Source organism: Callithrix jacchus, chromosome 3 (assembly GCF_049354715.1).
Source record: "Callithrix jacchus isolate 240 chromosome 3, calJac240_pri, whole genome shotgun sequence".
NCBI lineage: Eukaryota > Metazoa > Chordata > Mammalia > Primates > Cebidae > Callithrix > Callithrix jacchus.
In genome coordinates, this window is record NC_133504.1 from 182,232,618 (window position 1) to 182,258,237 (window position 25,620).

The 25,620-nt window shown below is 37.9% G+C and overlaps 1 long non-coding RNA gene across 1 annotated transcript; it reads right to left on the bottom strand.

Moving 5' to 3' along the window:
• Positions 1–2,017: 2,017 nt before the first annotated feature.
• On the bottom strand, positions 2,018–25,620 carry LOC118152109 (uncharacterized). The gene is made up of 3 exons (XR_004740461.3): positions 25,515–25,620; positions 24,631–24,774; positions 2,018–3,102 (listed from the first exon to the last, which is right to left on the bottom strand). It is a non-coding gene; the product is annotated as an uncharacterized LOC118152109 (long non-coding RNA).

Below are 25,620 nucleotides of genomic sequence, written 5' to 3' on the forward strand. Positions count from 1 at the left end.
GGTAGGCTCTGGAAAAACACTTGGGAATATAAGGCCCTTTATAATTAACCCCAGGATGCCTCTTCTGTATCACCGACCACCTACCCCCTCTGTGTTCCAGCATCACCAACAAAGTCGATCCCTTGGATTGGAACATTTGTTTATTCTCCAGGACAATGCCTCTGCATTGCCTAATCTTGCATATCCATCTTTGGAGATGCGCTCCATCAGCATCTTCTCCCGAAAGCCTCGGCGACCTCTCTAAATTGTGTTATGTGGCCTTTCTCCATGATTGTATTACCTAAGGCATATCGTTGGTATTTGCTTACCAAGTACATTAGAATGCTTGTGTAGAGTTCTGTTTCTCCCCCACCATTGTATACTCTGCCAAAGACCAGAGACAAACTTAAAAAAAAAAAAAAAATTCTGTATTCACAATACCTATCTGGAAACCTTCCTGACACATAACAGATGCTAAAATAAAATGTAAGAAACATGTGGGAATGAGGGAATGGGGTCTCATAAATCAGCTAAAACAAGTAAAAGAATGAATCATATGAAAGTAGCAGGAAAAAGGCAGTGAGATCAGCTCTGGGCATTTCACTGAGTGTCTGCCTCTCATGAGCGTTCTTATGTGAGGATCTGTCCTATTCTAGAGTTGAGGACCTATGTAAATTATAAGCACACTTACAATATTTTATGCATTCAATGTATTTTTTTTTCATTTGTTTCTTAGTAGACCCCCAGTAGGTAGAGCAGCAGATGAGCTACAGATAAAATAAACAAGGCAGGGTCTATTGTCCAAAAATCAAACAACCATGGAAATGGCAAAAACTGATATCTATGCACAAGATTTTTTATATAAGCCATACATGTATATGGCTACATTTTGTTCCATCTCCCAGCTTGGAAGGAAATCATGGTGCATTCAGTACATATGTTGTAAGTTGAGGCATAAGTCCACTAAGCCTTTTACCTTTGTTGGATAGGTGGTCCAAGTTCAATTTATTTGTTTAATTGTTTTTCATCAACTTTTAAGTTCCAGGATGTACGTGCCAGATATGCAGGTTTGTTACATAGGTAAATGTGTGTCATGGTGGTTTGCTGCAGGCACCAACCCATCACAGAGTTATTAAGCCCAGCATCCATTTGCTGCTCTTCCTGATGCTCTCCCTTCCCCCAGCCCCCGACCGACCCCAGCATGTGTGTGTTGTTTGCCCCCACGCGTCCATGTGTTCTCATCTTGTTTAAATTTTTGACAGAGAATTTAATATTATGAGTTTCTGTCTCCCTGATGGAATTAGAAAAGATATAACACAATTTTCAAATGATAAAAATAGAAATGCCTAATAAAAATTAGAACTTTATTTCAGGCTAAATTAAATTAAGCAAATCACAGTCAATGCTGGAGGAGCCTTCACAGATTTTCCATTTCAGTAAGTCTTTAAATTGTTTTTCAGGTGCCCAAACATCTGAGATGTAAGGTATTTTTCAGAACACTATCAAACTTGAAACTTAAAATAACTAAGTGACACTTATATGTAGACATACAATAGCATATGCCAATTGCTTAAGATATCATTAATGTGTGTGTGTGTGTGTGTGTATTTCCATCTGCCCCCCACCCCTGAGAAAATGCAACTCCTTTATTTTGCCTACAAATGATTGGTTTTTCACTAAATCCCTCCTCCAAATATTAGCTAATCTAGGAGGCAGGTAACTAAATTAAGGATAATCTAGCAACCTTTCACTGAGATAGTCATACCACAGACCCTATAGGTAATGCTTGTTCTAAGAGTTCTTATCCAAGAAGCCATATGGGTATAGGAAGGAGCTCACCATGTCCTCACAGAAACTGTGGGTCAGGGGAGATCCTCAGGTACACACAGTGTATCCTCTGGATCCCTGGTGGTCCACGCCTGCAATGGCTACACCAGTTGATTCGATGGATTAGTGAATCATTAGAAAATGATTATTTTATTCACTAATCCATTGAATATACTGGTATAGGCAGTGGATTCGCGGTGCTCTGCCTCTGAACACCTTTGAGAAGTACTATGCAAGCACCTCCAGGAGTCCATGGTTCTGACTCTGAGTCCAGAAGTACTTCATATTTAGGGACCCTTAGTCTTCACTCCCTGCTTTCAAAACCTTCATGGGGTCATCTGGGTCTCCTAAATGATACATCCAAGCCCTGGGAAGACAGGATGCTGCTCCTTGCTCATTGTCCAACTGCTTTCCACAGATGGGCCAATAAAGACTTGGGGCATCAGCCAGCATGAAACTGCACTGGCTACAAGTAGGTGTTCTCCTAGAAACTTGAGGTTCCCACATGTATTTCAGAAAAAGCATGGTGCTGTCTGATTTCTTGCCAGGCTTTCACATACCGTTTTGGATTTTTAAAGTCTTTGTCACCTGCTTAGGCTCCTTATCGATGGGCGGTAGGGGGAGAAAGTTAAAAACCCTGGATCCTAATCTGTTTCTTTTTCTACCTTTTGTTTTCATCTTTATAAGAAATTTTAAAAATCAAATTTTAAAATCATGTGCATTAATATTTCTGTTCTAATTGAAAACTTTATCATTATTCCAGTTTTATAGTTGAAGTTTATTCTTAATCCATTTTTCTAATGGAAAACTTTATCATATTTTTTTCAATGACAGAATGTATTTCACCAAAAAGTATCAAATTTCTACATTATTACAATTTAAAAAATACTAATCTATCCAGCAACAAGATTTTACAGATGAGACACCAAAGAAAACTTGCAATTTTCCTAAAATCTTGATTCTGCTCCTTACAAAACTTCTAAGGGGTACTAATTTTTTTTTTTTTTTGAGACAGAGTGTCTGTCTTGTTACCCAGGCTGGAGTGATCCCAGCTCACCGCAACCTCTGCCTCCTGGGTTCAGGCAATTCTCCTGCCAGCCTCCTGAGTAGCTGGGATTATAGGCATGTGCCACCATGCCCAGCTAATTTTTTGTATTTGTAGTAGAGACGGGGTTTCACCATGTTGACCAGGATGGTCTCGATGTCTTGACCTCATGATCCACCCGCCTCGGCCTTCCAAAGTGCTGGGATTACAGGCGTGAGCCACCATGCCCGGGCGGGGCACTAATATTTAATCTGTTAAATTAAGAGCAGATAGTCATTTGAATAATGAGAATTAGTGATTGACTAAGCCATAGACAAATGTAAATTTTAAGAGCACATTGGGTCTGAACATCTCTACCTTATGACATTGGGTATCTGAGTTTGTATACTTTAAGATTATAACAAGTCCAGGAGTGAAAATTTATTCCCTTATTCACTCACGTTCATCCAACCAGCCACTCACTCACCCTTTCTTAATTCATTCAACAACATGTAATTATTCACCTACTATGTTTTGACCACAGTGCTGATGAACGTTTTGTGTTATTGAAGTATAAATTTAATAAAACATGGTCTTTTCTAATAAACAAAACTAGGGGAGCTAGAATATGCAATACATGTTTGTAAGGATGATAACTGAGATATTTAGAGTGCTGGGATCACAGAAAAGAGAGACGTTAGCTGGGACACCAGAAGAGGAACCACATAGGAGATAGCCTTATGAAAGGAACCTGCGAGGAAGTTTTTACTGAATGCGGAAAGCTATAGAACTCAAAGCAAGAGATAAAGGGTAGGGACACACACAAGAAATGGAGCCCTTTGTGTTTAGGTGTCCTTTTTCTTTAACTTGGAGTTTCTGATAATAGCCAGTAATTTTCTTTATATAGCAACTTCACTATTTAAAGAAAATAAATGACATGGGATGCTGGAAATAAGAAGCAGATAAAAAGTAGATAGATGACAAGAGTTCTGGATGCACGTGTTTGTTATGGCAGACTAGTTATGAAAACTTGGGTCAATTAGTCTCTCTGAGAATATACTTTTCCCCAGATCAAAAAGGTTTAAATTATAAGGTTAGAGAAATAATAACCATTACAATGATAGCATGTTAAACTATTCAAGGTTACTGTAAAGGTGTGCTTGAAGTTATTGACACATATTTTAAACCAACTAATTTTCACAATAACCCTATTATGTAGAGGCTCTTATTTTCTCCATATTCAAAATAATGATCAATATCTGTCAATCTCAATATTTTAGACATAAACACTTGGTTGTGGGGCTGAGTGTTGCTAAAAACGCTATTTCATGAACCGGCCCCACTTCTAAGAAATTTTATTTTCCAGATCTGTGGTTATCTGCCTCACCTGCTCATCAGAATCACCTGGAAGTACTTTCAAATGTCTGAGGCATGGCCTCCACCCAGATAAATTCAAGAAGAATATCTGGGAGTTGGGTGGTTTCAGTTTATGTTTCTCCCCAAAGCGTTCTCACATGCAGCTGCGATGAAGAACCTTGCTTTAAATCTGCTCATCAAGACCCCAGATTTGTTCTGCTGAGCCATGGAACTCCCTTAATATGAGGAGCTCTAGATGAAGGAGGATGAGTTGCAGAGGTAAAGGTAATAAAGGCCGAGGAATGAATGGGGAAACCCGTTCTGAAGACTGGAAATTATAAAAAGGCTATGTGATTTGCAGATAAAGGACATTGAAGAGGTGAGGTTTTAGGTTGTTTATGTGAACATGTATTGCAAATTGAAGACAGGTTTATTTTTGTACATACCATGCATGAAATTCAAGTCATTGGAACCAAGGCTTAGCTATAAAGTTAAAAAAAATCTTTGATAAAAACTAGAAACCCATCACTTTTAGATAGACACAGTGGTGCCTGGAGGGAGAGGGAAGAAAGCTGAGAGTTCTGGGTAATAAAGCAACAGGAGGTAAGCTTGCATTTGGATCTTAATTAACATTTTTATTAAAAATCATGGGAAAAAGATTAAACAGAAATGAAAACAGAGGAAGAGAAACCTGCTGTTGATACTTAATCTTAAAGAGCTAAATACACAGATTAGAAGAACAAAACAATGCAAATTTAACTAAAAAACTTAAAATTAAAAAAAATAAAAGACATGATAATTTATTTAACCAAATAGCAAAAAATAAAAGGGTCCCATTTCTGTAGAAGTAATGACTGTAAAAATAAAGAAAAGTCAATAATTCCCTTGAGGGGGAAGAATATTATTATTTTAGCCCACTTCCACATTGTCTTCATTTTTTCTTGCCCTGAGCTACTTTGACTCTGAAAATGGAAAGAGCAGATACACATGTGAGTTTTAAAGTAATACATAGTCTTCATATTTATGTAGATTATGTTTAATGTTCCAAACTACCTTCTAAGATAGGCACTATTAGATCCTTTTTATAGAAAGCTCAGAGATGAAGCTGTAGGATGACACCTACTGAAGATCATGTGGAACCTGGGAAGATGGAATTCCAGTGCTTGTCAGTTCCAAAGCCTGAGCTAGCTCTACTTTAGTCATTCAGTAAGTTTGAACCTCAAGTTGAAAACTTGAGTTAAAATTTCAGCCCTTTGCCCAACCAATGTGTAGCAATAGACTTGCCACACTTAACTACCACACTCCCCACTTACTTGGGATTCAATTTTCTCAGGAGATTAATAAGACAGAGAATAACTAACTTCCAGGATTGCAGAGGTAATTGGATGGGATCAGGTCCATTAAATCACCTTTGTTCAACATTTTGTTATGAAATTTTCAAACATATAGCAAAGCTGAAAACATGATACAGAAAACATCCACATATCCAGAAACTGAAATCTATCATTTACCTGTTTTACTTGCTTTATGACATGTCTGTCCATCAGTTCATCACTCCATTCATCAATCCACATAATTTTTAATGTAGTTTCTAGTAACTGGCAGACATCGGTACACTTTCCGCTACATAACTGACGTTGCTCTTAAATTCAAAATGAACTTTAAAACTGCAAGGATCATCATTATTAATAAAATTATACTTCTTATTATAATTACTTTCTCTGTCACATTTAACAGTCCCATGTCGTAACTGCCTGTTTCCAGTTATGACAGTATCTGTCTACTCTGCTGTGTTACTGGGCTACACTCTCTAACAGTTGAGGAAAATAAAAGCTGAAGTTTATATGGCTCACTTTTTTAGTTTGCCCATGTGCTCTCTTTGGAGGACACATTTGCTCTGTGGTCTCATCATCGCCTAATTCAGTCTAGTTCATCTCTACTCCAGGTACTTTTTGTGTATCTGATCACTTTCCAAAATATAGCAATTATAATGTATGCCCCATGTAGGGAATTTACTAGAATAGTCCTACAAAAGGCAGGGTAGGATTACACAGCACCTATGCCAGGCCAGTGACAAACAACACTTACTGACTGTTTGTTTATATGCTGTAAAACATATGTAATTACATACATTTATATATTGTATAAGTATACTATATACATGTGTATATATAGTATGTGTGTGTGTGTAGTATAACACTATTTGTATATAGCATACTATTTCTGTATTGTATACAAATATACAATATACAAAGTACTATACATACACTTATTAGTTATACAATGTAAATTATTATACATAATATAAAGGGTATTATAATGCCATTTATACTATATAACTATATGAATAAATTTATAATTTCATATAATTGTACAAGTATATACAATATATGCATAGAATTATACTTTTTGTATAAGTACAATAGTATTATGCAATAGTATTTACTACTGTACCATACTATTATACTATTTTATAAATGCACATACAATATGTACTTGGTATTATATTTATTGTATAAGTACAATAGTATTATAGAAGGCTATTGTACTATTGGACAAGTACAATACACAATATATATATGATAGTATACTTGCTGTATGCATACTATAGTAGTGTAGCATAGTATATAGTATATATAATATCCTATTTATAAATATATATATTGTATAATATAATGTATATATTGTATTTTATGTGTTCATATATTGTACTTATAAAACATTAACATCATAGAATATGAACATATATATCCACATCTATATTCAAATATATATGAAGGATAAATGTATAACTATAATATATAGATAAATACATCTATTTACCTTTCATTCATATATAAATTTAATTCGATTTTGTCAGTGAATCCAGAGATTATCTTTATTTCAGTGAATTGTCGCAAAAAAAAAACAGAAAAAGAAGAGACCCACCACGTCTTAAAGACAGCAGAATAGAATAGACCAGTGCCTCTAGGTTCATTGAGAAAATTGAAGCTACTTGCATCAGAAAGGTGGAAAGCTAGTGGATCTTAAGGAGGCAATGGTGTGATGTGAGCTCTTACTGCGGTTAGTGAGAAACGGTAATCATTGCCACCGTCATCCACACACCACACAATCCTATCATCTGACTAAGGAAAAGAAAGTAAATATCACCTTCAAACATGCATATTTTAGCCTCCGTGGAGGTGCTAAAGAATGAAGTGAACAGTCACGAATTCGAGAGAAGTGCTCGGATTCACACATTGACATCTGGCTTGGCTCCATGCAGTTTTCACACAATGTGCAGCAAACTCCCCAGAAGCGTTCTGAGTGTTGACAGTGGCACCAGGAACGAAGCACGAAGCAAAATATTAACATTTCACACAGCAAGCAGGTCACACCATGTGAGTTTCGGGAACAAAGTGCCTCTATTTCCCCAGAGTTTACGCGGCTGACATGGCCTCCTGCTCAACTCATTACCAATGCTCTGATGACTTCTCCCCGAAGAATGAACTGACTTGTGTTGGCATTGAAAAGATGCTCAAAAGATCAAAACAATAAAATCAAGGGAAAACAACCGCTGCAGATGTGAAACACTTCTGCAATGATGCCTGAACTGGTGGCGGCTCAAAGAGGTGTTACCCACAGAGAGTTCTGAGTGAATGTCGCCTTTTGCTGTGAGTGCCACGGCAACGGAGACAGATAAGACAGTGGTGAAACATATGCCGGATCTCAGGGATGGTTATATCTCTGGGAAGACTGGAGCTGCAGAAAAACTCAGAGGCTTCCTCTCCAGTCTCAGTGAGCTATCCAAGTCATAGGTACCTTCTATAATGAGAAAATTTGCAAACAACATAAAATTACCTGGCCTCCTTTGAAATCACTGACTGACCTCCATGAAAAATTTGTTTTCTTTCCCTACGGTGGTTAACTAATCAGAAATTGAGTACCAGAAGAGACATTTGTTATAAATGTAGAATCCTAGACTTTCTTTTCTTGGCATATCTGACATATGTCCCTTGGTTTGCAAATATTATCTGTCAATGCCATTCTAGACCCATGCCAGTTAAATACTTTTGTCCCCCTTTTATAGGCAATAAGACTGAGGCTTACCTTGTTTAACAAGGTAAATCATCTTGTTTAATGTCATAACATGTAAAGGGACTGCATAGCAGACATAGCATTAACCATCAGAGCTGTCAAATACTAAACCTTGGACTTTTTCCTATGTTGTATGCAGTTGGGTGGAAAAAATTATTAATCATTATTTTTTATGTTCTAAAAACATGGGTTACATAGGAGATGGGTTTTACAGCACTTTTTTTCAAATTTTAACATGGGGAATTATATTAAATGCAGGCTTTGATTCACCAAGTCTGGGGTGGGCCTAGAATTCTGCATTTCTAGCAAGTGCCCTAGTAACACTAGATACAGCTGAGGTGGTGACCACATTGGAGCATGAAGGATTGGAGCATGTCATCTAAACGAATAAGAGTCTAAGCCCTTTTAGGTACAGTGCTTGAGAGTAATTGCATTAAATAACAAATGTTGTAAGTTCTGCTGCGGATCAGTGTTTTCTTGGTGATCACTAATGATGGTTTCTAAATTCATTTTCACAGAAGTCACATTAATTCCACTTTATTCAACCCATCAACAGAGATTCAGTGGCTATCTATAAAACTGTTCATAGCTAACAGTTGTCAGGATCTTTACACTTCAAATGTCCTTTTATGTGTGATCTTAATCAATTCTCACAAAAAGTAAAGAAAACTAAGTAAGTACTGTTAGAGATTTGATTTTAAGGTGATAATTTTAAGATTTGGAGACATGAAGTAACACTTAGTTGACACGTAATGCAGGTTGTTTTAGAATCTACATTTTGCTTACTCCCAATATTATACCAAAGTATAATTTGTGAGACATTGACGGAAGGTGTATTCATTTGCTGGGGCTGTCACAAGGTACAGCACACTTGGTGGCTTCGATAAAATGTATTGCCTCACAATTCTGACAGCTAGACATCCAAGATCGAGGTGTTGGTAGAATTGGCTTCTTCTGAGGCTGTGAAGGAGAAATTCTTCCATCCCTTTCTCTTAGCTGCTGCTTGCTGGTGGTTTCCTGGAAATCTTTGGTTTTTGGCTTGCAGACCCATTGCCTCAGTCTCTGCTTTCATATTCACGTGGCATTCACCCTGTAGGTGTCAGATATGGTTTGGCTGTGTCCTCACCCAAAGCTTATCTCGAATTTTAACTCCCATAATTCCCACATGTTGTGGGAAGCACCCAGTGGGAGATAATTGAATCATGGGGGTGGTTCTCCCATACTGTTCTTGTGGTAGTGAATAAGGCTTGTGAGATCTGATGATTTTCTAAAAGGTTTCCCCTTTCACTTGGCCCTCATTTAAGGTGTCTCTTTACTCCTCCTTCCTCTTCTGCCATGATTATGAGGCCTCCCAGTCATGAAGAACTGTGAGTCAATTAAATTTCTTTCCTTTATAAATTACCCAGTCTCTGGTATCTCTTTATTAGCAGCATGAGGACAGAGTAATACAGCGTCTGTGTCCACATTTTTCTTTTTTGCATAAGAACACCAGTCATGTTGGATTGGACTCACCCTACTGGAGCACGACTTCATCTTAACTCGTTACATCTGCAACAAACTTATTTTCAAATAAGATCACGTGAGGTTCTAGGGTTAGGACTCCAAATAAGGATTTGGGGGTGATACAATTTATAGAGTAATTTATAACATCATAATAGGTGTTGCCTGGTCCCCGTCTGGGAATTGCTTATGATCTACTTGAGCCAAAAACAGGGCACATATGCAAATCATGACCTATAAAGGGCAGGAAGGACACATTTCCAGTGAGTCTTGAAGAGTCCTGAGCCGGAGACAGCTAGTATTCCCCTGGGAAGAGCAGGACAGCTCTGATGAACAAGTTGGCAACCCAGGTTACCCTCGGGGTATGAGTAAAATTTAGAAAGAGAACTGAAGAGCGTCCAGCTCACAAGAAGAGTGTTTTGCCAAAGAGAAGAAGAAAAGCAACCCTCAAACCTGTTATACATATTTTTTAACCAAAAAACATAAAATTAAAATTAGAATAAAATAACACTGATTTTATATTTATTTCTGGAGACAAAGATAAAATAACTTTGAAGTCTAGTCTTAGTTTTCAAATGAAAATACTAACTCCAACATTGTAGTTGTCTTTCATTCTTTAAAAAATCATACACACACAAAAAACAATATATGTCAAAGCTTGTATCTAATGTCTAAATATATGTCTGGGGTATGCTGCGAAAAATTTTTAAAAAACTAGATGTGAAGTAAGAATGAATAGTTACTATTTTTGTATTCTAAAATCTAGGTGATTTGATTTTTACACTTGGAAATTATAGCTAGTTTTTTGTTAGATTAAAATAAACCCATTTCTTGTTTACAGGATTTGGATTTCAGAGGTCAGGTCATCATGTTAATTGACAGAGGATTTTGAGACTCTGGAAAGGGATTGTATTTGAACTCCTCTAGACAGTCTCAGAATTTGCAGTTCAGTGTGTGAAAATAACTCTTTCTCAGTGAAGAGAGTGACATCTTTGGGGAGTTGTCTTTGAGAGGATGTAGTCACCAAATTCACAAAGAAAGAAATGTTGACACCCTGAACAGGGACTATCTCACAAGATAAATAGCCATATCCTGGTTCAGACAGAAATGCATTTTGACAAGGTCAAAGACTCTCTCCTTATTCCTGAGGCCTCTGTTCCCTGGGACTCCTGAGGTTCCTTGTCTGAGTGGAAGAGCTTAGAGACTGGTGGAGAGAAAGAACTCATTAATTATGTCAGTAGTCAGTCTTCCCCTCTTAGGTTTAGGTTTTATAGACTGTCTTAAGTAAAAGATGAGCTGTTCTTTCTGTTCTTATTCCAGTCACAGAGTGATTTAAAAACAGGCTTTTCCATTTTCAGTTCATACCATCCTCTTCATCTGATATTCACAGGCCCCATAAATCTACATTTTCCCCACTTCTTTCAATGTTTAATCAATTTCTCCCCTACAGAGAACCTCACCTATAATCAAATTGGTTATATATTTCTCATCACATCAAACACAACCCGTCAAACACAATAGGCTTTCTTGTCTTTTCAAGGTTGTTTTTAATTTCCCCTCCATTAACAGCCATCCATGTGACCTGTCACCACTTTTTGTGTGTGTGTGTCTATCTCACCTTACTGTAAGACAGCCAGTGTCTTTTACATATTCCACCAGCACCCACACCAGGCCGGTGACAGGCAATACCAAAGAATCACAGCACAACATCCTACCCTACTAAGCTTGGATGGGTATTGACAGAAGTCTTTTTATTTTTTTCTTTAACACAATTCTCCAGGCAAAGATTTTGATGGGCAAAAAGATACAAGTGAAAGAATGGCAAGGATGGAAGTTAGGATGATGAACATGAATACAATTTGCAGAACACTGAGGGAGACATCATGGGTAAAGGGAGCACACATTTCAGGTTCCTGAAAGAGCCAGTGTGAGTCTAACTGAATCACAGGAATTTGACACTCAAAACAAAGGCAAAGGCAGTATTCAGGAACATGTCTTTTTTTTTTTTTTTAGACAGAGTTTCGCTCTTGTTACCCAGGCTGGAGTGCAATGGCGCGATCTCGGCTCACCGCGACCTCAGCCTCCTGGGTTCAGGCAATTCTCCTGCCTCAGCCTCCTGAGTAGCTGGGATTACAGGCACACGCCACCATGCCCAGCTAAGTTTTTGTATTTTTAGTAGAGACAGGGTTTGACCAGGATGGTCTCAATCTCTTGACCTCGTGATTCACCTGCCTTGGCCTCCCAAAGTGCTGGGATTACAGGCTTGAGCCACCGCGCCTGGCCAGGAACATTTTAAACTATTCTTGGTGTACAAGATAGTGTACCAAGAGTTTCATCTGTGCTTTCTCACTGATCCCGCTCAGTAACTTGATAGGCTATTGTTGCTCCCATTTTGCAGAGAAGGAGCCTGCATCCCACATAATGTATTCATCTTGGTTAATTTGCAAGAGCTGAAACAAATGCAGTGTTCTTTCTGAAATCCCATTGTAATAAGGTGGAGAAAGTAAGCAGTTAAGTACACATTCTTCTGGTTTCTTAGAAGCAGCTTGTTAGCTCTCTTGCTAACATTTTTAGACATTTATTTCGCTCACGTTCTCTTAAATTGTTTTAAAAAATCTTTCGCTCTTTATAAAATGAATTATGTACTTGAGAGACGGGAGAAAAAAGTGATAGTTTATGATGAAATTATGTTAATGTAAACTTGAAATTTTCTAAACTAGAGAACTTATTTTACTGCTGGTCAAGTCTCTGGGTAAAAAATACACCATTTGTATAGGATGAAATCTTCTTGCTCATTTATAAGCAAGTCTACACAAATCATGCCTGATTTATCATCTACTATTTAATTAAAATTCCTTCCAATAGGCTTTGATAATTGCAAGCATTCATTATTTTCCTCAATATGGCCAAGAAGTTTGACAGAAAATTTTATTACATGTATTTTAGTTACCTTCTTCAGCATCAGTTTCTATGAGGAGACTCAAAACTTCAAGGAAGATACAGAAGCCACCATCAAGCTCAGTGAGAAAGACATGGCCCAGAGCTCTACATACGTCATTCATTCATTAAACACATATTTACTGTTTGCCTATGTGTGTCAGGCATTATTTTATATTCCTAGAATACAAGATAGAACTTGGTCTCAAGCATTATATTCCAGGAAGGTAAGACATAATAAGATATTAAGATTATAAATACATAAATGGACATAATAAATTATTTGGAAGGAAAAAAAAGATGAAGACAAAGGGGATAATGAATGTTGGGGTGATGGGATCTTTGCGATTTTAAATAGAGAATTCTAGGTAGGCATCATTGAGAAAATGTTATTTGAGTAATGTCTTGAAGTTCATTTGAGTTCACTATATTTGGAAAAGCATTGTCAAAGTTCCTCTTAAAGCTAGACAGATTGAACTGGGTTGAATCAAAGAGGAATACGTCTGGGTTTAGGGTTGGTTTGCAAGGAGGACTCAGGTATTCTGTAGTAAGCAGACTGGACTGGCTGGGCAGAGAGAGCTAGTAATATATAGAAGTATAAATAAGCAAAAATAAGTGGTGAAAAATGAATTTCAGTCAAGAAGGAAGTCATAAATACTTGGTGCTTCTTGAAAATTAATACCAAGTATCAGACTTAAAGGGCAACCTATTTTATTAGGCTGTTAGGATTGCCCTAACAAAGTACCACAGACTGTGTGACTTGAAAAATAGGATTTATTTTCTGACCATTATGGAGGCTGGAAGTCTAAGATCAAGGTGTTGGAAGGTTAAGTTTCTTCGGAGGCCTCTCTCCCCTGCTTGCCAATGGCTACTTCTTGCTGTGTGCTCAGAGTCTTTCCTCTGTATGCATACACCTCTAGTGTCTCTCTGTGTATAAAATTTTCTTCTATTAAGAACATTAGTAATGTTGTATTAGGGTTTCCTAGTCTCTCCAATGGCCCCAGTTTAAGTTAATCACCTCTGTAAAGGATCTATTTCTAAATGCAACCATATTCTGAGTTACTGAATATTAGGGCTTCGACATATAAACTTTGAGAAAATACAATTCACTCTATATCACTGGTTTCAATGGAAAAAAGTGAGATGATATCAGAAGCCAAAATAATTAGAAGGAGGTCATGAATTAGAATTCATAATGAGAGTTCAAGGAGACAGTTGTAATCCTAAAATTTCTGGGCTGAACAAAGCGAATTGACGAGGATAGTTGGTGACAAAAGTAACCCACAATGCCTTGAAGAGATGCTTTTTAGTTTTCTACATTAACAGTGTGGGAAAAACAACAAGTTGATGGATGAATCATGGCATCTCCAAGGGGAACCAAGATATTGAATAAATATACATAGTAAAGCAATATGCTGGGCAAGTGACAAAGTTAGGTATGAGGCTAAAAGTAGGCCTAGGTTTTCCCAGGGGGCAATATTTTATTATCCATTTTTCTTTTATAAAGGCACCTGGTGTTATGAAATGGAGTTAGATTCCAAAGAAGGAGTAGAAAAGAGAAAAAGAGGAAGAGAAGGAGAGAGAAGGAGGAAGAAAAGAAGAAAACAAGAGAAGGAGGAGGATGAAAAAGAAGAAAGAAGAAGAGAGAGGAGAGGGGAAATGGGAGGAGGAAGAAGAGAAAGCAGAGAAGTAGAGGCTTCAATCATGAGGACTACACAAAGGCAGGGAATTGAATTACAGACAGAGTTGAGTTGTGGGGGGTTACTGAAGGATGGCTGAGAAATAAAAACATACAGAAAGAAATCAGAGAGGATAGAAAACCAATGGAGGAACATTCCATACTCATGGATAAAAATAATAAATATTGTTAAAATGCCCTTACTACCCAAAGCACTTCACGGATTAAATGCCATTTCTATCAAAATATCAACATCATTTTTCAAAAAATTTGAAAATAAAACCCAAAAAATTCATATGAAACCAAAAAGGAGCCTGGATAGCCCATGCAATACTAAGCAAAAGAAACAAAGTTGAAGGCATCACACTATTTGACTTCAAACAATAGACTATAATAACCCAAACACCACGATGCTGGTATAAAAACTCTCACAGACTAATGGAACAGGCTAGAGGACTCAGAAATACATCTGCACATCCGCAACCATCTGATCTTCAACAAAGTCTACAAAAACAAGCAATGGGGAGGATTTTTTATTCAATAACTGGTGCTGGGATAACTAGCTAGCCATATGCAGGAGCTGGTAACTACCTCGTCCTCTCACCATACGCAAAAATCAACTTAAGATGAATGAAAAACTTAAATATAAAACCTACAGCTATAAAAACTCTAGATAGTAACAGGAAATGCCATTCTGGACATGGGACCTGGCAAAGATTTCATCATGATGATGCCAAAAGCAATTGCAATAGAAACAAAAATTGACAGATGGGACCTAATTAAACTAAAGAGCTTCTGCCTGGAAAAAAAAAAACCAGAGAACAAAAAGCAAACAAACAAAAATACCTATCAACCAAGTAAACAGACAACGTTACAGAGTGGGAGAAAATATTTGCAAACTATGCATCTGATGAAGGTCTAATATCCAGCATCTATGATTAACTTATACAAATCAACAAGCAAAAAAAAAGAACCTATTAAAAATTAGGCAAAGGACATAAACAAACACTTCTCAAGAGATGACATGCACATGGCCAACAAGAAAATGAAAAAATGTTCAACATCACTAATGATTAGAGAAATTCAAACCCAAACCACAATTAGATACCATCTTATGCCAGTCACAATGATTGTTATTAAAAAGCCAAAAAATAATCAATGCTGGTGAGGTTGCAGAGAAAAGGGAAGACTAGTACACTGCTGGTGGGAATGTAAACTAGTTCAGCCACTGTGAAAAGCGGTTTGGAGATTTCTCAAAGAATTTAAAACACAGCTAGTCTACCATGAAGACACATGTATGCATATGTTAATCTCAGTAATATTTGCAATGAAAACATGGAATCAATCTAAATACCCACCAACAGTGGACTGGATAAAGAAAATATGCTACATATACACTGTGGAATTCTATGCAGCAACAAAAAGAATGAGATCCTTTCATTTGCAGCAACATGGATGGAGCTGGAGGCCACATTCTAAGTGAATGAATGCAGGAACAGACAACCAAATACTGGGTATTCTCACTTATAAGTGGGAGCTAAACATTGCATACACATGGACACAAAGAAGGTAACAATAGACACTGGGACCTACTTGAAGGTGAAGGGTTGAAGAAGAGTAAGGATCAGAAAACTTCCTATTGGATACTACACTTATTATCTGGGTGACAAAATAATCTGTACACTAAACCTCCACAACATGCAATTTACCTATATTACAAACATGCACATGTACTCTTTGAACTGAAAATAAAAGTTGGAAGAAAATCTAAACTAAAAAAAGACAAAAAATCATAGAGATAACCAGAGCAGGATCATCAAATAAAGCTCTACCATAAAAAATGAGAAGACAAAACAATTATTGCAGAGAATCTAGGAGGTTGATAAGAAGTTGATAATTCTGATAATCTTTTAAAGTTAGTTCCTTGTATTGTAAATCTCACCATCTTCACAAGTGAGTTTTTAAAATTATTATCAAATCAAAGGAAATTAGGAGGATAAAAGCAGGAGAAAGGGGAGGATACAGAGGAGAGGAACAGTCCAGCTGAAAGAGTTGAGTTCAATAACTACTGAACACATGATAAATCCCTAATGCTATGTAAGGTGTCAGAGAAACATGATCCCTGAAGAATTCATGGGTGCTGAGCAATATGGGCATATAAATGGTGATATTAAGGGACATAATTGGAGGGAGCACAGGGTTCCTGAGATGGTGAAAGGATCCTGTTTTTAAAACCATCATTGGGTTTTACTCATTGTGCTTGTTTTCTTAAGAACAGGCTTCTATTTCGCTCTCTTGGTATCTTCATTTGGAAGATAAATGATGTTTCCTCATTTCAGATATGTCCTCTAGAAAAGGAAGAACCATGACTGTTTTGCTGATTCAGGAGACATTTTTTCCAATAACATCCACCATCCCCTTAGTATCCATATGCATTGAAAGAGGATGCCCAAGAGTTGGATGTTCTCCAGGTCACATTTTATGAGTGGGCAGTTATTGCATCATCTATGACATATCAGTGTCTGTGACATATCAATGAATATACTCTTTCCTGTGTCTGAGCCCTACATAGAAAGTTCCGCCTCTTTAGAACCATCCTGGTATCCTCTGGTCTTCCTTATGCACTTCCTGTACCTGTGTGGGAAGGACTACCAGCTTCCATACTGTAAATGCAACTGGGCAGAGCCATGTTATGCCTAAGAGATGAAGGTCTGAAAACTGTTACAATCTCTTCCTTCCAGATTTTCTTTCTGAGTTCCAGAGGCACCCAAAACATCATTGTGCTCTTTTCTCCACAAACTTGGTCAACTCTGTCTTTTCAAGTAATCTAAACACGCAGGTCATAAGATTTATAGATGACATGGGAACTAAAAGCAGGCCAAACACTTTGACTTTAGTCATAAACCAGCTAGTCCAGCTTTTACCAATACTTGTTCAAAGCAGAGAAAATTTTAATTCACATGGTGATTAGAATTACCTCTTTGCTCCTATTGGTTAATGGGTTAATAAACAAATTGGTTAATAAACAAACATTAGATTTCTGGGTAAGATGGCCAAATAGGGACGGCTCTGGTCTGCAGTTCCCAGCAAGACCAATGAAGAAGATGGGTGATTTCTGAATTTCCAAATGTGGCACAAGGTTCATCTCTTTGGAACTGGTTAGGCAGTGGAAGGAGCCCACAGTGGGCAAGCAGAAGCAGGGTAGGGCATCACCTCACCTGGAAAGTGCAAGGGGTTAAGAACCTCCTTCTTCTAGCCAAGGGAAATCATGAATGAGTGACCATGCCATATGGTCCAAATACTACACGTTCTCCAAGGTCTTTGCAATCTGCAGGCCAGGAGATTCCCTAGGGTGCCTACACCACCAGCACCCTGGGTTTCAAGCACAAAACTGGGTGTCCATTTGAGCAGACACTGAGCTAGCTGCAGGAGTTTCCCCACCCCTATACTCCAGTGGCACCTGGAACACCAGTGAGTCAGAACCATTTACTTCCCTGGAAAGGGGACTAAAGCCAGGGAGCCAGATGGTCTCATTCAGTAGATCCCATCCCTACAGAGCCCAACAAGCTAAGATCCACTGGCTTGAAATTCTTGCTGCCAGCACACCCTTCCAAAGTTGACCTGGGATGCTCGAGCTTGGTGGGGGGAGGGGTGTATGCCATTACAGAGGTTCCAGCAGGTGGTTTTCCCCTCACAGTGTAAACAAAGCCACCAGAATGTTCGGACTGGGTGAAGCCCACCACAGCACTGCAAAGCTGCTGTAGCCAGATCGTCTTTCTAGATTCCTCCTCTCTGGACAGGGCATCTCAGTTCTTTCTGCAGCCCCAGTCATGGGCTCAAAGATAAAGCTCCCATCTCTCTGGGTCAGAGCACCTGGGGGAAGGGGTGGCTGTGGGTGCAGTTTCAGCAGATGTAAATGTTCCTGCTTGCCAGCTCTAAAGAGAGCAGTGGATCTCCCAGCACAGCGCCTAAGCTCTGCTAAGGGACAGATTGCCTTCTCAAGTGGGTCCCTGACCCCTCTGCCTCCTGACTGGAAGATTGCTCCCAGCATGGCTTGGCAGACACCTCATGCAGAAGAGCTCTGGCCGGCATCTCACAGGTGCCCCTCTGAGACAAAGCTTCCAGAGGAAGGAGAGGCAGCAATCTTTGCTGTTCTTCAGTCTGTCCTGGAGATTCCAGGCAAACAGAGTCACAGAGTCTGGAGTGGACCTCCAGCAAACTCCAGCAGACCTGCAGAAGAGGGGCTTGACTGTTAGAAAGAAAACTAAGAAACAGAAAGCAATAGCTTCAACATCAAACAAAAGGAAAACCATGCAAAAACCCCATCTGAAAGTCACCAACATCAAAGACCCAAGATAGATAAATCCACAAAGATGAGGAAAAGCCAGCACAAAAAAGGCTGAAAATTCCAAAAACCAGAATGCCTCTTCTTGTCCAAAAGATCACAACTCCTCACCAGCAACGGATCAAAACTGGATGGAGAATGAGTTTGAAGAATTGACAGAAGTAGGCTTCAGAAGCTAAATAATAACAAAAGACTCTGAGCTAAAGGAGCATATTCTAACCCAATGCATGGAAGCTGAGAACCTTGATAAAAGACTACAGGAACTGATAACTGGAATAACCAGTTTAGAGAAGAACATAAATGACCTGATCCTGAAAAACGCAGCATGAGAACTTTTTCTCATAAAGCATACACAAGTATCAATAACCAAATAAGTCAAGAGAAAAAAAGGATATCAGATATTAAAAATAAACTCAATGAGATAAAGTGTGAAGACAAGATTATAGAAAAAAGAATAAAAAGGAATGAACAAAACCTCCAAGAGTTATGGAACTATGTGAAAAGACCAAACCTATGTTTGAATAGTGTACCTGAAAGTGAGGAGGGAAATGGAACCACGTTGAAAAACACGCATCAAGATATTATCCAGGACACCTTTCCCAACCCAGCAAGACAGGTCACTGTTCAAATTCAGGACATACAGAGAACACCGCAAAGATACTCCTTGAGAAGAACAACCCCAAGACACAAAATCATTAGGTTCACCAACATTGAAACAAAGGAAAAATATTAAGGGCAGGCAAAGAGAAAGGTTAGGTTACCCACATAGGGGAGTCCATCAGACTAACAGCAGATCTCTTTGCAGAAACCCTACAAGCCAGAAGAGAGTTGGGGCCAACATTCAACGATCTTAAAGAAAAAAATTGTCAGCCCAGAATTTTACATCTTGCCAAACTAAGCTTCATAAAGGAAGGAGAAACAAAATCCTTTACAGACAAGTTACCACCAGGCCTGCCTTACAAGAGTTCCTGAAGGAAGCACTAAATATAGAAAGGTACCAGCCCCTACAAAAACTTACCAAATTGTAAAGACTATCAAGACCATGAAGAGAACTGCATCAACTAATGGACAAAATAACCGGCTGGCATCATAATGACAGAACCAAATTCGCACATAACAAAATGAAGCTTAAATATAAACAGGCTAAATGCCCCTATTAAAAGATACAGACTGGCAAATTGGATAGAGTCAAGCCTCATGAGTGCTGTATTCAGGAGATCTATCTCACATTCAAAGACACATATAGGCTCAAAATAAAGGGATGGATGAATGTTTACCAAGCAAATGGAAGACAATAAAAAGCAGGGGTTGCAATCCTAGTCTCTGTAAAACAGATGCTAAAACAACAAAGATCAAAAAAGACAAAGAAGGGCATTACATAATGATAAAGGGATGAATGTAACAAGAAGAGCTAACGATCCTAAATATATATGCACTCAAATAGGAGCACCCAGATTCATAAAGCAAGTTCTTAGAGACATGTACAGAGACTTAGACTCTCACACAATAATAGTGGGAGACTTTAACACCCCACTGTCAATATTAGACAGATCAATGAGACAGAAAATTAATAAAAATATTCAGGACTTAACTCAGCTCTGAACCAAGCAGACCTAACAGACGTCTGCATAACCCTCCACCCCAAATAAGTGGAATATACTTCCTTCTCAACACCATATAGCATTTATTATAAAATTAACCACATAATTGGAAGTAAAATACTCCTCAGCAAATGCCAAAGAACAGATTTCATAACAAATAACTCTCAGACCACAGTGCAATCAAATTAGAACTCAGGATGAAGAAACTCACTTAAAACCACACAACTACATGGAAACGGAACAACCTGATCCTGAATGATTACTGGATAAATAATAAAATTAAGGCAGAAATAAATAAGTTATTTGAAACTAATTAGAACAAAGACACAAGGCACCAGAATCTCTGAAACTCAGTTAAAGCAGTGTTTAGAGGGAAATTTATAGCACTAAATGCCCACAGGAGAAAGAAGACAAGATCTACAATCAACACCCTAACACCACAATTAAAAGAACTAGAGAAGCAAGAGAAAACAAATTCAAAAGCTGTCAGAAGACGAGAAATAACTAAGATCAAATCAGAACTGAAAGAGATAGAGACACGAAAAATCCTTCAAAAAATCAGTGAACACACGAGCTGGTTTTTTGAAAAGATTAACAAAATAGACTGCTAGCCAGACTACTAAAGAATAAAAGAGAGAAGAATCAAATAGACACAATAAAAATGATAAAGGGGATATCACCACTGATCCAACAGAAATACAAACTACCATCGGAAAATACTATACATACCTCTAGGCAAATAAACTAGAAAATCTAGAAAAAGAATGGATAAATTCCTGGCTACATACACCACTCCTTCCAATACTAAACCAGAAAGGGGTCAAATCCCTGAATAGACTAATAAAAATTTCTGAAATTGAGACAGTAATTAATAGCCTACCAAGCAAAAAAAAAAAAAAAAAGCCCAGGACCAGACAGATTTACCATCAAATTCTACCAGAGGTACAAAGAGTAGCTGATACCATTCCTTCTAAACCCATTTCAAACAATAGAAAAAGAGGGACTCCTTCCAACTCATTTCATGAGGCCAGCATCATCCTGATGCCACAACCTGGCAGAGACACAACAACAACAACAAAAATTTCAGGCCAATATCCCTGATGAGCATCAGTGTGAAGATCTTCAATAAAATCTTGGCAAACCAAATCCAGCAGCACACTAAAAAGCTTATCCACCACCATCAAGTTGGCTTTATCCCCAGGATGCAAATCTGGTTCAATATACACAAATCAATAAATGTAATCCATCATATAAACAAAACCAAAGACGAAAACCACATGATTATCTCAACAGGTGCAGAAAAGGCCTTTGATAAAATTCAACACCCTTCATGCTAAAAACCCTCAATAAACTAGGTATTGATGTAACATACCTCAAAATAATAATAGCTATTTATGGCAAATCCACAGCCAATATCATACTGAATGGGCAAAAGCGGGAAGATTCCCTTTGAAAACCGGCACAAGACAAGGATGCACTCTTCTTGACAGAATCACCACTCCTATTCAACATAGTATTGGAAGGTCAGGGCAATCAGGCAGGAAAAAGAAAGGAAAGGTATTCACATAGGAAGAGAGGAAGTCAAATTATCTCTGTTTGGAGATGACATAATTGTATATTTAGAACACTCCATCATCTCAGTCCAAAAACTCTTTAAGCTGATAAACAACTTCAGCAAAATCTCAGGATACAAAATCAATGTGCAAAAAGCACAAGCATTCATTTACACCAATAATAGATAAACAGAGAGGCAAATCATGAGTGAACTCCTACTCACAATAGCTACAATGAGAATAAAATACCTAGAAATACAACTTACAAGAGATATGAAGGACCTCTTCAAGTAGAATAACAAACCACTATTCAGTGAAATAAGAGAGGACATAAGAAAATGGAAAACATTTTATGCTCATGGTTAGGAAGAATAAATATGATGAAAATGGCCATACTGCCCAAAGAAATTTATAGATTCAATGCTATTCCCATTAAGGTACCACAGACTTTCTTCATAGAACTAGAAAAAAGCTACTTTAAATTTCATATGGAACCAAAAAGAGCTCACGCAGCCAAGAAAATCCCAAGCAAAAAGAACAAAGCTGGAGGCTTCACACTACCTGACTTCAAATTATACTACAAGGATACCAAAAGAGCATGGAACTAGTACCAAAACAGACACATAAGCCAATGGAATAGAACAGAGGCCTCAGAAATAACACCACACGCCTACAACCACCTGATCTTTGACAAACCTGTTAAAAACCAGCAACAGGGAAAAGATAGCCTACTTAATAAATGGTGTTGGAAAAACTGGCTAGCCATATGCAGAAAACTGAAACTGGACCCCTTCCTTACAATTTATGCAAAAATTATCTCAAGATGGATTAAAGATTTAAATGTAAGACCTAAAACCATAAAACCCTTAGAAGAAAAGCTAGGCAATACCATCCAGGACATAGGCATGGGCAAAGACTTCAAGACTAAAACAACAAAAGCAATGGCAATGAAAGACAAAATCGACGAATGGGATCTAATTAAACTAAAGAGCTTCTGCACAGCAAAAGAAACTACTATCAGATCGAACAGGAACCTACAGAATGGGAGAAAATTCTTGCAATCTATCTATATGACAAAGGGTTAATATCCAGAATATTGAATGAACTTAAACAAATTTACAAGAAAAAAATAATCTCATAAAAAAGTGGGTGATGGATATGGAAAGACACTTTTCAAAAGAAGACGTTTATGCAGCCAACAAAGATATGAAGAAAGGGTCATTATCACTGGTCGTTAGAGAAATGGAAATCAAAATCACAATGTGGTACCATCTTCTGCCAGTTAGAATGGTGATAATTAGAAAATCAGAAACAACAAATGCTGGAGAGGATGTGGAGAAACAGGAATGCTTTTACACTGTTGATGGGAGTGTAAATTAGTTCAACCATGTGAAAGACAGTGTGGTGATTCCTCAAGGATCTAGAAAAAGAAATACGATTTGACCCAGCAATATCATTACTGGGTATATACCCAAAGTATTATAAAGCATTCTACTACAAAGACACATGCACTCATATGTTTATTGCAGCATCATTCACAATAGCAAAGACTTGGAACCAACCTAAATGCTCATTAATGATAGACTAGATAAAGAAAATGTGGCACATATATACCATGGAATACTATGCAGCCATAAAAAGAATGAGTTCATATCCTTTGTGGTGACATGGATGAAGCTGGAAACCATCAATCTCAGCAAACTAACCTGGGAACAGAAAACCAAACACTGCATGTTCTCACTCATAAGTGGGAGGTGAACAATGAGAATATATGGGCACAAGGTGGGGAACATCACACACTGGGACCTGTCTGAGGGTTGAGGGCAAAGAGAGGGATAGCATTAAGAGAAATACCTAATGTAGATGACAGGTTAATGGGTGCAGCAAACCACCATGGCACGTGTATATCTATGTAACAAACCTGCACATTCTGCTCATGTATCCCAGAACTTAAAGTATAATAAAAATCCACATTAATTGGTAAATAAACATTATGAATTATGTGAAATAAATATTGCTAGTAAAATACAAGTTATTTTATTTATTGGGGTTCAACTGTCTTCTCATTAAAAAGAAGGAAGCTCTGCTACTGTGCTTAAATGTCACTAGCACAACCGCCTAATTTTACTACTTAAGAAAAAAGTAAAACTGCAAGAGATGAAGGGACTTCCAAGATGTCACACACAATATATTCTAATTTAGTTCCCAGAGGAAGTTGTTTTTGTTTCTTCTGGTTTTTCTTTAGTTTGTTTAAAAAAAAAAAAAGTATTTGCTTATTTATACTTCATGGGAAAAGCATCATTAGCATTTTGTATTTTTTGGTAGGCTTTTCTTCTTCCCTGGGAATTATTTTACATCTGAAAAGGCATTATTCTTCAATGAATAAAAGGAAAGATTTCAGAAAAACCTTTTTTCTACAGCTCTCTCCTCACCCCTATCTTATTTCCAACCCACATATGCATAGAGTCTGTGATTCAAAGTCAGGGAACAACCACAGACATTGAGGACATTTGATTTCTAGTCTGAAAGTCACATGCTCTCTAGTAATGATAGCCCTTCCTGCATGGAGTGGCTGCAAAAGATGGTCGCTGTCATTGATTCCAAAAACGAACATGGCAACTTATATTAAAGAACACTCTTCAGATGGATGTATTGAACATGTAAATTGGATTTACACACTCAGGTTTTGGAAACAGTGACTATAAACACAGCATAAGACTTGCATTCACAAAATTATAGAGGACTATACATACAAATCAGCTCTCATTGAATCTTTGAAAATGAGATTGCATTTCTTGAGGATTTATCTCACACTCCATGCTGGCTATCTTCAGCAAATCATTGTCACCAAGCACAGCCGAAAAAATGTGAAATGCCCGCGTGGCTACTTCTTCTCCCTGGAGGTAAGGGGTTTGCAGGTGAAGTATTTACAGTGTTTAAAATGTAACGCAAAGGAGATCCCTAGTTTTTTTCTTTTTCCCACTGGTGGTGTAGTCTGGATAAATCACACCCTTTGGCATTTGCATTGATACAACAAGAAGATATCACGCAGCACAAATAGCCTCATTTCCATAAAACGGCCTTTTAAAATTAGAAAATGTATAATTCATTTGGGATGGTTATTATCGCTTTTGGGAGGGATTTAGACTTGTATTTAAATGCAAATAGCTGTATTTTTTTTTCTTCCAGTTACACATAGGAAGCCACAAAATTTAGGAACTCTAAGATGCAACCTTGTTCTTAACTATGACTTCCAGATTACAATATCAATAACAAAAGAGATTTGCTTGGCTCATTAAGGTTTGTGGCTGACTCTCTTGTCTTAAATTTGGTCCTCCACACTTCTGTAGGAGAGAATTCCCATTTTGCACAGGAGGAAAGTGAGGCCCAGACAAGTTAGGTGACTTCTCTGGATTGCACATTGTGGATGTGGCAAAGCTATACATTCTATCCGGATGAGAAGGCAAATGGATAAACATAAACAACTAGAGAGACTCAAGAATGGCAACGAGATAACCAGAAAATGGGCGAAAGGGAGAGAAAACAGAGAAGCAAGAAAAATCATAGAAGGCAGAAAACACCTGGACAAGAAGGGCCAGGAAAACACTGGACAAGAATGAAGCAATCTGCCTCATACCTCTGATCCTCTCTGAGCTGTGCTCCCCTCCGTGACATTTAGAGATGGAAAGGCAGGAGAACCGTTATGGTGATTCACTGACCCTAAAGTCTGGTCCCTCTTATTC